Raw genomic sequence first — 10,155 nt, 5'->3', positions numbered from 1 at the left:
GCTAGAATGTATGCCTTTCTGAAAAAAAAAAAAACCAAACCCACCAAAAAAACCAAAAAAAAACCCCCAAAAAACAAAAAAAAACCCCAAACAATTAAGTATCAGGATAAAATAAAGGAAGTGTATCCTGGAGCTCAAGGAATAGTTGTTCACACACTCGGCCAGGAGAGGGACTGCTGAAGTCTGAGTCATGCTCTGCCCAGCAGAAGCTGCCTTAGTTACGCAGAAAAGGCACAGCCAGGGCAGTGCTGCTGCCAGGCGAAGAGTTCTGCTTTTGACACTAAACTGCAGCACGAATGCTGGCTGCCTGGAGATTCAGTGAAGTGCCTAAGCTTTCAAAACATGCACATACCCCTCCAAAATACTGCACACACCCCTCCAAGATACTGCATTTCCCCCGAATGGATGAAGGGATTTATTTAGATTTAAAACAACAAAGGCATTTCTCCAAAGCTTAAATAATTAATTATACAGCAATAACAATACAATTCAATCTCAGCAGTATTGAGGTTATTTGTGCATGGGCTGACACCAGTAGTCAGCCAGTGGCCAGCCTTCCTCTCCCATCCTCTACCTCCCTGACCCACCAAGTAAGCCCTTGGCCCCCTCTAGACGTTCCCCGTTTCATTTAACAAGTGCAGACTGGACCACTAGTTCTTCTGATACCTATCAAAACACAATGATCATCTTTCTAACTTGTACACTTTTATGTTTACAATAAAGGGTCTGGGTTTGCAAATAAAGCTTTGAAATACTTATTTTTGTCACCCTTCTGCCCCTCCTTTTATATAACGACCTAATGCAGTTTGGTTTCAACCGTTTTCAATTTGCAAAGCTCTAAAAACCTCCCAGTGGAGATGTATAGTGATTTAAGCCTCCTAACAAAATACCTATCATGGTTCCATTCCTCAGACCCTTAGGGAAGGAATCCATAGACTTTATAAATTAAAAACCACCATAGTGTCTGAACCTTATCTTGATTGCAACCAATCGGGAATGTGTCCTGTAGTTCTAATTGTAGCATTTGATTTTACAAGTCTGTCTGGAAGCAGAAGGATACAATACCACTTTAAACAACATTAAATTGGTGAGAATTGGCTTACATATACTGAACAGTATTGTGTATTTCATCATCGGAGCTTTTCCAATGGTGATCCATTTTAAAGGGGTATACCTACTAGAAATTCTTCCTTCAGTCAGCTAGAGTCTCTTTATACCTATGAGGAAAGGGAAAATAAATCAACTCAAGAAATCAGTTTATCTCTATGCACATCCTTTAGGGTCAGTGGAATAGTATTCTGGAGAGCAAACTCGCCCTCTGCATGTGCAGATGTCACCTCAGATACAGCACCAGGAGGAAAACGAACCTGTCATAGTCCAGCCTGTCCCTCATTATTCCTGTCAGCCTGTGCACAGTCACTAGGTCCTAAGCACACTGTGCTGAGACAGGCAGCTGAGGCTCTGCCCAAACTAGGACTTAAGCAGAATCTAGACCCCATGTTAGGTACCTCAATACATAGCACATGCAGAAAGAGAGAGGGTTCAAATGAGGTCCAGAACAGCCATCTGGCAGTTGCACATACCTTCCCCTGAGCTTACAACTACTTTAAAAATCAAGCTGGGATCTATTTTTAGAAAATACCAAGGCTCTTGATTGTTACACTCTAGGCAGATGGGCCCTTCACTTCAAGAAGAATGTAGAGGTGCTCGAGTGTGTCCAGAGAAGGGCAATGAGGCTGGTGAAGGGTCTGGAGCACAAGTCCTGTGAGGAGCAGCTGAGGGAACTGGGGGTGTTTAGCCTGGAGAGGAGGAGGCTGAGGGGAGACCTTATGACTCCCTACAACTACCCGACAGGAGGTTGTAGGCAGGTGGGTGTCAGTCTCTTCCCAGGTAACAAGTGATAGAACAAGAGGAAACGGCCTCAAGTTGCACCGGGGAAGGTTTAGATGGGGTATTAGAAAAAATATCACTGAAAGAGTGGTCAAGTGTTGGTGCTTAGGGACATCATTTACTGGTGGAGTTGGAAGTCCTGAGTTAATTTAGGACCTGATAATCTTAAAGGTCTTTTCCAACCTAAATAATTTGGTGATTCTATGACATTCTGATCCACATCTCCCATGATGGCATCTAGTCACTGTCTGTCCTGCTTCCATTTGACACTAGAGAAACTTGTCTATCACATACAACAGCAGAACAAACCTCATCTCAACTGTGCAACCCCATGCTATTATGTAGAAACAAAAGAAATGACCAGACAAGGATGATAATGAGAAGGTTCCTGAGTATTGTGATCAAGACAGCTTCAGAAATCAGCCTGCAGAAACTTTCTACACGTTATTTCCAGAAGCCATGTGTTCTAGAGAAAAAAAAAAAAAAGTTTTTTATTCTCTGTAATTCTCACCCACATTCCTGAAGAAATTACTTTAAAAAAAAAAAAAAGTTGTTACTGTTTCTTTTTCCCCATATGCTTCAGAATTGTCTAATTTGGATGAAGAGGGGTGGGTGGGTTTTGTGGATTTTCAAGGGCAGTTGCTCCAATTGTACATAAAAGCTCAGCATCTATTCCATTTTTGGCAGAGCAGAAAGCGTGTAAATAGCTAGCAAAGTAGAAAGCAAAATCTGTAAATGCTTACTTGAACGTAGCCTCCAAGCTTCTGCCTATGGGTGACAGACTATTCCCCATTGATGCAAATCCTTTTAATCAATGCATTAATCACAAATTAATACACACTATAAAATAAAGGCATTTGTGTGTGAATGTGTTATGTTGCAGGTAAATACTATTTTTTTCCTATTGCCAAAGGTGTCTAGTATCCAAGTCACACAGAACATTTTTGGACAAAAAGTTTAAAATCCAATGGCTTACACAATGACACAGTAAAGTGTTGCATGAAGACGCAGACTGTGATTGCAAAGTACTAGTTTTTAAAACTAGTTCACCAGAGTACTTAAAAGAGCCATTAACCCAACTTCTCATTCCCATGTAGGAGTTTCATAAAAAATCATTTTAGAATATAAAGCAAATGCCTCCCCAGCTATTTCACACAGATTTCATCCCTTGTTATTTTAATACATTAAGATACTGTGCATATGATTTTATGTAAAGTTTTAATATGCCTAATAAGGTTAAACTAGTGTGTTAAATAATCAGTCTTTAAAATAAGTGTGGGAAGAGACAAACTAAGCAATTGCTGTGTTCCTCTTACTCTGACTTTATATATAGTTCTGCTATTAAAAAAAACCTCTAAGTTTTTTATGGTGCATTTGTGATATAGAATTATTAAGGCAGGATAAAAGAAACAAGAACTTTTCAATAAGTATTCTAATCCAAACATAGGCTTAAACAAACAGCTAGAGTTTAAACAACTCTTAAATTTCATCAAGCCAGGGACACAAATATGTCAGATTTTTTTTTAAACCAGCTACAGTAGTAAATGGTGTTTATTTAGGGCCTTTCTCACTATTTAAATGCCACTTTAGCACATTTTTTTTAAAGTAGAATGAAAAACCATTTAGTGAATTCAGTCATACTGGCCCAACAGGAATCTTTTCTCTCTTTCATTTCAAGAGAAATCACAGCTACTCCATTTTATGGGTATTTACCAGTGAACCCTTGTGATACAGACTGCACATTTTAGCTCTGGTATGTAATATTTACTTCCATCCCACGGGCACCACTGAACAAATAAGTCACTGTTTTTTGTGCAGAGATCACACTATAGTCATACAAGTTAGAGAGATCTGAGTTATATTTCATCCAAATGCTATAAAAGGATAGCCAGGGTTATTCCTCCCCCCTGTTATTCAAGAGATTTAAAAGAACATTTCCAATAATCTCATTTTAACATTTTTGATTGACACTTGACAATAGCAACAGCTGAGTCAATTAAATGTTTGGATACCACGACAGAGGAGGAAGCGAAATTCATTTGAGTAAGCAGGAGTCTGTCTTTTTCAGCAATATCAGCTGCTGTATGAAATACATCAATATCTTGCTCACTGTCCTTGTCCTACTCAAAAGGCACTACTTTTTTTGTACAGTATGTTTCAACACCAGAAAAGAGATGTCAGCATAGAAATGTTGAATTATTGACATTATCTATCATTTTTTTTCCTTGAGACTGCTTTAACTCAAAAAGAAAGAAAGAAACTTCTGATAAAACATTTAATTTCAGTGGATCCCAGTGCTTAGAGATCCTACTAGACACTGCAGTTGTTAAAAAACTTAAAAAAATACAGGCTCTCAAACTGATAAAATTGTTTCTTAAAATATATTTCAGACAGCTCTGACATAGGGAATGCTATGCAGAAGTGTAAGTGTATGGCTGATGCAGTTTCCACCCTGTATATTTTTTGAGGAGACTTAAGAATAGCAAAGCTTTCCTCTTCCTCATGTGAGAATATTTATCATTCTCTTAGAGCTTGAAAAAGAACATTTCTTCAAACCTTTGAAATTTTAATTTCAGCTCTTAAAAGAAAGTGAGGAGGCACCTAAGATATTTTGAGCCTATATCTTGGTTGCCCTTTGTTGCTGTTAAACCCTGTACCAGCCTGGAACACACCTCCGTTATTTAATGCTCAGCTCCGGTGATCAGTCTGAGCTCCCTCTCATCAGGACTATGTGCCTTGGCATCTTAAAGAAAATGGATAAACAAATTACTTTTAAAGAAATACTGTCCTATCATATATCTATCAATCATTTCCAATTACTATCCATTCTAAACAATCATCCTTTTAACATGGATGATTCATAAACATTTCTGAGCTCCAGATTCATTTCAGGTTTCTTGGTTTCCATTCACTGTTGCACAGGAATTAGTATGGCTAGCATTATAGTCTTCATGGTGACATGCAGTGGTTGAACATCACTGCACTGCATGTGTCAGGGAGATACTGCTGCCCACAAATAATGTGTCTATGGTGGCACCAGGAGGATGTAGGAAGTTAATTTCCCATATTGTTCACTGGAAAGAGCCATTTTTAAATGAACAGAGAGAAAGTACATCAGAAAATTGCTGGTCTCCCAAATTCATGCTTCTGAAATAGCACTTGGGGACTGATTTGTGATAATCTGGTGATTCACTGCAGAGGGTTGAAGGAACAATGTCCCCCCTGTTGACAATGATAAGCAAGAATGAGATTTCTCATTACTGCCAATGCACCTGCTGGAATTACCACTCAAGTACTTTCTGCTATTGCTATTTTTCCTTCTGCTGTAATTAAAGTAACATCAGAGGAACACTGCCTTCTGCTATATCTCAATTAAACAAAAGTCAGCTTCTCCGTGTATCCTTATCCAGGAGGTTTACAAAAAGAATAAGAGACAATATACTAACTTTAATACTGTTTCAAAAATTTTATCCATTTCACTATTTAGTGATGGACTACAATTCCAAAGACTCATAAGGACCCAGAAGTTTTTTGTTTTCCTGAGGTCATGTCCTCATTACTAATCTAACTGCAGTAGGATTGCTGGACAAGATCTGAGGCTTTATTCAGCAATGACTTAGATAAAATGCCCTTTTCTTTCAGTAGCTGATTGGACTGAAGGAACATAAACATGGAAACATACTTCATGATCTGATCCCAAATTTCAGCCAGATTCACAGACCTGATAGTAAACGTAATTTGAATTCCAAGATCAGGAGTATTAACTAATGGCTGAGCGACATTCTCTTTCTCTGCATACATAAATTGGGCTTGGCTGTGACTAGAGTCTTCACCCAAGATCCGTAGATGGGCAAGTGAGACCTCGTGCCTGCAGTGGCAGGACCTACCCACATCAGCTGCAAGACATGGGGGAGGGAGCCTTCACCCTCGTCCTGCACGCTGAGCTAAGTACTTGACTCATCAGAGGGAGTATGAAAGGTGATTATTTCTTAAAAGGGCTGGGATTAAATTACTCCTGTGGGATATGTGGAGCAATTTTCCCTGGAGATTTTTCTCTAAATCACACAAGCTATGTCTATATGGCTAAATAAAAGCCAGACAGGCATGTGTCCACATGACTAAGGATGCTTTGACACAGCCCTAGAAAGTGAGATGCAATGGTCCAAAACCAGGCCAGCTAGCAAGCTAGCGGTTAGGTAAGGCAGACGGTCAGACCAGTATTTGATCTCGGTCTCTTGGGCCTCTTTTTTAGCAAAACAGAGGCATGGTAGGGCTGCTCTGACACACTCGCTGCACAGGACCGTGGCTAAAGTCAGAGTGTTCAAATGCCCGCCTTTCTGCAACAGCTGCCTCTGCTGTGGATGGCACAAGGACTCCCTCTTTTCCCCCAAGACTGCTCAGAGATCACTTAGCTTAGGACATTGATCTAACGTTTGGGTCACATCACTGGGAAATGTGCCGGTCACAAGGGAGAAAAAGAAGAAAACAGCAAAAGAGAAATGGCAGCGGATGTCAGTAAATATAAAGGCAGAGAAGCTATGTCCATCTAACGTCCAGTTCTACCGAAACAGCTGTTTCCTTAAAGTTTGTTAGTAGATTTGTATCTATGTATATGCATAAGTGTTTATATTCAATTAAGATGCAGACTCATATTGCACCTAAGGAAAATTAACCCCTAGCTGCAGCCAAGTGCTTCCACATTTTCCTTATGCTATTTCCTCATCATTCATCTCACTTGCAGTGACCAGTCCCAAACACTAAACTAGCACAACTTCTTCTGTACCCTAACTTCAGTTGGCTCAGCTCTCTGAACAAATTCACCACTGAATGGGACCTCGTCGTGATGAGCCTGTCGGGAACCTGAAAAAGCAAAGTGCCTAACTGGAAGGCATAAAGAGAAGCATGACTGACTGGCCTTTGTATCAGCCAGCAGCTACTTGGCAGGCTCGGCTGTACTCCCAGACATACTCCCAGCCAAGAAGATTTTTATTCTGCAGAGTTCTGTGGGACCTAACAATGTCTCTATTACATACCTCACAATACAAGCAGGAATGGGTGCTTTTTTCTTTTCTTTTTTTTTTTTTTTTCCCCTGTAGGGGGGGAGCAATAATAATAATTCCTTAAGACCTGAAAATATGATTAATAAATAGACTGAGACACATGGGTCAATTTGAAACCGGAGCACTTTCTACTTCTCAGGATCTGATGCATGTCCAGGTTTACCTCGAATCTCATATCAAAGCAAGATTGCAGCGTATAACTGCTGCTCCCCTTCCAGTGAAAAATATGTAAGTACATAAACAGCAAAAAACCCTGTAGTTTGAAACTTCTGCTTATTCTTTTAGAACACTGCTTTCTGGGCACACTGAGAGTAAATCACATCTATGGGCTGAATCTCTCAGAAGGTCACTGCATTATTAATAGCTGATTCAATTTAGCTAGTTAGAGAAAGAACAGTTTCTAAAGTAAGACTGGATTCCAACCACCTTTCCTGGATTTATGTTATTTTTATCCTTTAGCACTAATTACTCTCTGTGCATGGCTTGCCACACAGTTATAATGCCTATATCTCTGTAATACCAAAACAAATAGCTGCTAGGCAATGCTAATCCTTGCTGTCGTCATGGTGGAGATTTTATTGTCACCCTTGTTTGGATCTTTCCCTAAAAAGGCTTTTTAAGTTCAACTGGAAATTGGGTTGGTGCATTTCTCTAGTCATCCTTCCCACTTCTACCACCTCCCACCATAGATGGCTACTGCTGCTAATTTTCCTTTGAGCACCAGCATATATTGCAGCGCATCCTCACTGCCAAGATATTATGAGGCACAATCAGCCATTCTGATTTGAGAAAGCTGCCAGCACGAGAGCTGTCCTCTACACTATGTTTTCTTAACAATGAAATTCATTGTAAGGAGGAAATTTGCAAAGTAAAAATAATACCTCAGCACCAAAGCCCAATGACTGGCAAACGTATTTCTCTGTACCTTTCTCTAAGAGCAAGAATATGTCTTTCAGCGACTTCTTTCTAGATACAATATTTATATTCCTTCTCTATCACTGAACAATATACAGCAACATTTTGCAATAAAACCCTAATGATACTGCGATACTGTGCTCTGTTCACTTAAAAAGCACAATGAGTTTTGTGTCACCAGAGGATAAACAGTTTCTGCTCTGAGGCTTCTTTTGACTGAATGACTTCTTCATTAGTCAAAGCCTTACATACATAAATAATAAAATGCTTGCACAAAAGATTTAAGCTAACATTTACAAATACCCCAAGAAATAAAGAACAGTAATGATTTTTTTTTTCCTGGCTATGTTTTCCATTAAATAATTGCTATGAATGGTGATATGGACATCAGTGAATGTGGGGATTCCAAGAAAGAGTAATAACAATAGATTTTCAGAGACAGAGCAGGGAGGTGACATTAGCAGCCACATTTTTCATAGGGAAAGGGAGAAAACGATGGGAATTCTGGGGGAAAAAAAACCAATAAAGCAGTTTGCGTGTTTACAATGTGTAAGACTGCAGGCCTGAAAGTGTTAAGTCTCTGTCCTGAAAAAGAGAGAAAGACAAGGCTTTTAGATGTGCTATGGGGGGAAAAGAAGCCAAGCATAAAAGCCAGCTTGGACCTTTGGATCCATCAAGTACTGAGGGTCGTCTTGCATATATTATGTTCAATCTCCCAAGATAAATAACACCACCATGAAAATGTTTGATGCTTTCAGTTTTATTAAATTACAGGAAGTTATTTTCCCGTCGATCAATCAAATAGGCAAGAGTGGAATGCGATTATATATCCCGGAGTTGATCTGCCATAAATCAAGTCCCCAGTTGAATATGTGTTTAATCATGAGTTCAAAAACTGTTGTGTCAAAAGAAACATACCTACCAAATTGTATTTTTTACTTTTTATCTGAAGAATTTTTTTCTCATTAACTGCTTGCTACCCACAGTCAACTTTCTCTTGAGACTTGTTAAGAGCCTGGTATCAGGACAGAGTCTCACCTAGGAAGAACCTACATTTCCACTGAGTCACTTACTTCTGGCAGCTTGAGGAAAGGACTCCTTACCTTGCAGAAACAGGATTCATTCATAATCAGAATGTGTGCATTGCTGGCTTTGTTTATCCTGTGTTTACTTTATTGGGCCCAGGGAACACACTTCTGAATGGAGTCCAAGACTGAGGAAAGCTGTATATCAAAATACAGGCAACAAAACCATTCTTACAAAACAGCCAAGAAAAAAACCACACATGAATAGTAAGGGCTTATTTTATCTATTGCCACAAGAAAAAAACACAAGATAGAATGCCTTCCAGCACACCCGAGAGCAAAAGCATCCATTTTCCAGAAAGGATTGTGTGTCCCAAGGGTACCATGGCATCCACTTTTTGTAGACTTAGTAAATACGTGGACTGTAGCCTGACCACCATGGTCTACAGTCTCTCTTTATTATTTATTCAAAAACATCGGCCATCTGGGGTTTTTTTGCTTGCTTTTTGGAATTTTTAGCCTAATGGGCAATCACATCTAATCTGTCTGCACTTCCTTGTTAATGCCAACAATTGACTTCACTGGGCTTGTTAAGGCTATCAAGCTGTTGATGGAAGTATCTGAGACTCCTAATGCAAGTCATTACTGCCCCACAGGGAGATGTTCAGAAACTGTGTTAATGCTTTGTGAGGACAAAGTTATTTGGGATGCCAACTCTAAGTTTCACAATCATAATTTCTTGCCTACTTATATCCTAAGATATATACTATTAAGAGCCATAACCCCATCTTCTCTATTTGGCCTTTTCAATATATTGTTCTCTTGAAAAGAAGCCAGGAAATCCACATTTCTGGAGTGGCTCAGTGCCTGAAGGGTGACATAGAGCCATTGTCATCAGTCAGTGAACCACTGTGATGAGTAAGTCATAAAGACTGAGAGGAAAAGAATTTTCTAACACCAAAACTTACAAAACATTTTGTTTTGTTTTGTTTTAAAAAAAAAAAAAAGGTACATTAGGTAGAATCCAGATAGCTCGTCATTTATGACCCCAACTTTGCTGTGTCCTAAGCATGAAGTAGTTTAAAGGGGAAGTCATCACAAGTTTCCTCCTGATATTAAACTATCTTCTGTTACAAAAACTTGCCTTTTCATGGCCAGCTTATCACACCATTAAGAAACCTGTATTCTTTTTCTTCCACCATCCCAGCCTAGACTGGTGATCCTTCCCAGAATTCTTAGATTTAAAAAAACATTTCTAGTTTTCT

This window comes from Falco rusticolus, chromosome 1 (genome assembly GCF_015220075.1).
Source record: "Falco rusticolus isolate bFalRus1 chromosome 1, bFalRus1.pri, whole genome shotgun sequence".
Lineage (NCBI taxonomy): Eukaryota > Metazoa > Chordata > Aves > Falconiformes > Falconidae > Falco > Falco rusticolus.
The sequence above is the reverse complement of the archived record's forward strand: the minus strand, read 5'-3'. Positions refer to the sequence as shown.